Source organism: Engraulis encrasicolus, chromosome 14 (genome assembly GCF_034702125.1).
Source record: "Engraulis encrasicolus isolate BLACKSEA-1 chromosome 14, IST_EnEncr_1.0, whole genome shotgun sequence".
Lineage (NCBI taxonomy): Eukaryota > Metazoa > Chordata > Actinopteri > Clupeiformes > Engraulidae > Engraulis > Engraulis encrasicolus.
Window position 1 is genome coordinate 48,585,260 of NC_085870.1, and position 5,000 is coordinate 48,590,259.

Here is a 5,000-nt window from a genome sequence, read left to right on the forward strand (position 1 = left end):
TGGGTGCAAGTGCTTGTGTGACTTCGCCTGCGATATTCTGAGCTCACTGCGAGTCCGAACTCTGATAAAGGCAGAGGGAGAGCTCGCGCATAATACCGGCATGTTAGGTGTGGTAAGTCGCATCATGTGCTTGGTCAGCTTGCTTGCGCAAGAAAATGTTGTCGCGACAATGGTTTATTGTTTGTGTTAACTGACGTTTCTTATCTCGGCTCGTATGTGCTTTGCTTGTTTGTCGTAGCTTGTGTACTACATAACTGTTTGATTACCGTATGCGGATGAAGCTGGCTGCGTGGGGAACTGTTTACATTCACCTGTCGTTGTGTTCCAAAATCATAAGGCTTTAATGCGAAGGGTACTTTAGCCAATTTCTCTCTTTCACGAGCAGGGATTTGTTGCTTTGTTGACGCTACAGGGAAGTTTCCTGGTTTAAAGAAAGTTGTGGCTAGAGAGCTGGGGTGCGTTCCCGCAATGTTAGCTTTGAACTACAGACGTACTTTGTAGTTATCTACTTACTTCAAGGCGAAATCCGTGCATTTCTCGAAACCTTACTATTCCCACAGTAAGCCAAAAGTAGTGCGGCTGCTTTCCTGAGTCCACACCGCTACTTACTTTCTTGGCATTGCAGTGCGTGACCAAAGACGCAACAAGAGAAATGCATGATTGCTGAGTCATGATTCAGCTGTTTCCTCCTAAATTCAGTGCGTGAAGTAGAAAGCAATAATGTACAACCACCACCAGCACATTTGATTGGATGTCACGACACCGTGACTCCGCTGTTTCCTCCACAACACACCTTGTAATTTCTTTGTGAAAAAACACGGCCGTGGCATTACAATCTGACACCATCCGCACCAATAATGCAGTATTATCTGCATGCCGTTTGGATTTCGTTTCATTCCGAGGTGTAATTTGTAAAATATTTGGACAATAAAGTTGTGGTTACTCCCAGAAAATCGTCTGTTAAAGTGTCATATCCCTGAGAAATTTTCGCGCAGATTTCATTCCATAGCCTAGTGGTATTCACGCTTGCATCCCAATGGAAAAACAGAAGCCACACCGGTTCGAATCCACATGGTTACAGTGCCACAATTTTGGAAATATCTGGCAGAAATAGATAATTTATGTTGTGCATTACCAACACACACGTGCAGCAAGGGGAAAATGTGTTACACTGTAGGGTCCAAAACACGATTTCACGAGTTGTTGTCAACATGCTGCACACTGGTTTCGAACCCGCGTGGCTCGCGTCTTCCCATTGATAGGCAAGCGTAAATACCCCTAGGCTATGAAATGAAATTCGCGCCAAAAAAATTTAAATAGTTGACACGTAATCCAGCGCATTTCCGGGAGAAACCAATACTTTCTTATCTAAATATTTCACAAATTACACATCGGAATGAGACGCAATTCAATCGGCATACAGCTAAAAGTATATTATTAGTGTGGGATTCATCAGATTCCAAGGATATGACGGTTTTTTTTTCACGAACAAATGACATGACGTGAATTTGTGTTCTGAACACTCTCACAGCTGTATCATCACTTTGTGTGCATGTCGATTGATTTTCATCGCTTTTGCACCACAGGATTAAAAGATATTGACACATTTGTGGTCAAATATGTACTACAAGTTTAGCTAATGGGTGGAGTCACGCTCTGAAGTAGACTAGCGCTGTGTGTTACTTGGGGTGGCTGAGGTGATGTCTGGACTCAATGGATCTACTCCAGCTGTACTTCAACTTCACTGTCCAGATACGGATAGGAGGCACCTCACTTTCAAAGTCACCACTACTTCAGAGTGCACATTACTCCAAGCAGTAGTTACTTTGTGTGCTAACGTTCGAGACACAAGAGTTAGCAACTTTTATAGTATTTACTATGCAACATTGCTAACAAACTAGCTACTTCGCACTTTGAGAATCGCACCCCTGTATAGGCAATAAGGCAACAGCTACTTCAACAAGCTATGCATGATAGCTGATATCAGCCGCAAATCGTGCGTGTGTTGTCCCAGAGACCGTTTAGTTCTAGTGTGACTGTGTGATATTGTACTCTATATGTGCAGTATTTCCGAAGACTGGTTGGTTTATATTTTTGTTAATGTAAATGAAATATGTAAAGTTGTTGTGTGCACTACAGTAGTGAGACAAAAGCCTTTCATATATTTAGGTTGCCTGTATGTTTTGAAGGTGTGTCTGCAAAGCTCTGTAACGTTTTGTCTGTTTTTTGTTTTTTGATTTTTTTAAATCTCTTATGCTCTGGATAAGATGGACGTCTTTCCTCTGACCTGTTACCAAGACAGCTGGATGTGTAAGAAGCTGGAACTAAGTCACTGAAGAAGTAAACCGATGAAAACCGATTTGGATTGTCTGAGAGATGTAAGTGACTGAGTTCAGGACAAATGTGTATGTCAACTGTATTGTAGGCCTATTACTTTAACAATAAAATCACAATAACTGCTTATTTTTTGGCTGTAGGACACAAGTAAAAGGAGAAGAATGCTGCTCAGCTGGGTTGGCGAAGCTCTTGGATATCATCAGCACATGTATGAAGTAAGTTTTTTTAAATCAATGCACAACAGCAGGCGTTAATGCGCGTGCACGCGCGCACACACACACACACACACACACACAATGAGAGCTGGCCTGATATTGTTCTTTGATTCTGTGAATTTGTATGGAATGCCTACAGTACTGTCTGGTGTCACTTCAGACAATTTTGCAACGGTTTACTGTATGTTCTGTCTATTTGTCTGCCAAACTCTCAAACTTGTTGTCTTTCTTTTTGTCTTCCTCTTTGGGCACCGGTAGGCACAGAGTCATTCCGGTAGGCACAGAGTCGTTCCTCGATGGACGTGATGACCTGGCACCAAAACCGCTTAATAGGCGAGTACATCTATGCAAAAAAAAGACCTAACCCCAAATAAATTGATACAAAAGGTTTTTGAACTGATTTTGTTACCTCTAAGTGTCCTTAATAACATACTAAAAATCTAGGAAAATCTGACTTCAGGAAAGGTGTCATTTTCAAGATCAAAGTTTTTTAAAATAAAGGTTACTACATGATAATTGCATTGGCATGAACTAACATGTTTTCAGGATCTGTTTGTTTGGAGTGCTGTTTGGGTGGATAAAGACACTACTGCTATGATAATATCCATGTGCTGTTTGTCAGGGCACATCATCAGTGATGAATCATGGTGTCACTAGGTATTTTGGGTCTTTCAGCAGCTGAACTGAATAGACAGTAGCCACTACATGTGTAAGTAGAGGGCAAGGTGAAACGGTTGGTACTGGAGACAGACAATGTCCTGAAAGGACATAGGGCTTTAGCATAGCTTTCGGGTAAGCCAGAGTAGGGCCTGTTGTAGCTTCATAGGCAAGGGTCAGGCCTTGTATTCAAGTCGGGCATGAAAAAGAGGACATGACTGGGAAACTGAGGCTATGTGGTCAGAGAATAATAGATGGTCATCAACAATGACACCTAGATTTCTTGTGACCTTATTTGAGGCAACAGTAGCAGAATCCATATTGAGCTCGATATCATGGCAACCTAAATCTTTGGCTGGGATCACCAGCAGTACATTTGGGCGAGGCTCAACTGAAGGTTGCATTCCTTCATACTTGTGGATAGTTCAGAGAGGCAAGCGGAAATGTGTGTGACCATGGAGTCATCTGGCACAAAGTAACTGTGCTTCATCGGTGTAACAGTAGTATGAGAAGCTGTGAGAACAGATAACATGGCCCAGTGATGTGGTGTACATGGCAAATAGGAGTCCCAGCACCAGCCTTTAGGACACCTCTGTGGAGAGGCTATGATTTGAGGACAGCTGACCTTGCCCTTGATACATGCTAAGAATGATACCACCAGAATGTCTGGAAGAACTTGAGACACATAAAACTCAATTATTTATCTAAGAGAGATGTTAAATAATCATGTTTTGAAAAAAATGCTAGCTGGTGTGTCTGCACAAAGATTTTTAGATTTACTACAAAACAAAAAGAGATGTCCATAATCTCTTCTGAAGATATCTTCTGGCTTCCTAGAAACAAAATAAAAGAGTAATTTTGAGCTTGGCTTTTTTAGATTTTAAGGTTTTGCATTTTGAAATTTAATGCATATTTAATTAGATATAGTCCAATTACCATATTAAAACATAACATTTCAGAAAACTTGATATACATTTTTTTTCCTCACAAATATGTGAGTAATCACCGGATTAAGTTTCATGGTGATATTGGCAAGCTACATTTTTTGGCCTATTCACCTGGAGTGTCTCTTGACCCTTATAATAAGCCTATGGCAGCCATGTTGAAAAACTCATTTCGCAAAGTCAGATTTTACTAGATTTTTAGTATGTCAGGTCCAATAGTAATAGAATCCATAAAAAAACCTTTTGTATCAATTTTTTTGGGGTTAAACCCTAAATGTACTCGCCTATAATGTGTATGAAGCTGTCTGCATCGAGGGAAGAACCCAGCACTGAAATGTTGAGTGTATGATCCAGTTATTGTAAACATGGGTGCCAGTTGTACTATATATTTCACAGTAAAATCCCAATTACTATTACAATACTCATAGTTATTCATTCTTTTTCTGCTGTAGGACACAAATGAAAGAAGAGTACTTCTGCTCTGCTGGGTCTGCGACACTACTTATCCGAGGAGTCCTCAAACATTAGGATGTAGGAAGTAAGATCTTTATATGTCATGCATAACAGCCCATGCGTGCACGCGCGCACACACACACACGCCACACATATGCTCATACACACACGTACAAAACATGCGCATGCACACCCCACTCTACACCACACACAAATAAACACACACAACCTTAAAGGAAAATCCCTACTAGTTTCAACATCCAATTATATTGTTCTCACTACCACTGGCTTGTCAGGACCCAACAACGCAGTTCAGGATAAATGTGTATGTCAACTGTATTGTAGGCCTATTACTTTAACCATGAAATCACAATAACTGCTTATTTTTTGGCTG

The 5,000-nt window shown here is 40.9% G+C and overlaps 1 protein-coding gene and 2 long non-coding RNA genes across 3 annotated transcripts in view; 2 read left to right on the forward strand and 1 right to left on the reverse strand.

Annotated features, from left to right (window-relative positions):
- The window catches only part of mxra8a (matrix-remodelling associated 8a), a 28,508-nt gene that overhangs the window by 19,097 nt on the left and 4,411 nt on the right, over positions 1 to 5,000 (reverse strand). The window lies entirely within an intron of this gene.
- On the forward strand, positions 2,247 to 2,884 carry LOC134463393 (uncharacterized). The gene is made up of 3 exons (XR_010037744.1): positions 2,247 to 2,378; positions 2,478 to 2,552; positions 2,811 to 2,884. It is a non-coding gene; the product is annotated as an uncharacterized LOC134463393 (long non-coding RNA).
- The window catches only part of LOC134463392 (uncharacterized), a 2,795-nt gene continuing 2,237 nt past the window's right edge, over positions 4,443 to 5,000 (forward strand). The window contains exons 1-2 of the long non-coding RNA XR_010037743.1: positions 4,443 to 4,489; positions 4,606 to 4,691. This is a non-coding gene — a long non-coding RNA (uncharacterized LOC134463392). The remainder of the gene's footprint in view (positions 4,490 to 4,605; positions 4,692 to 5,000) is intronic.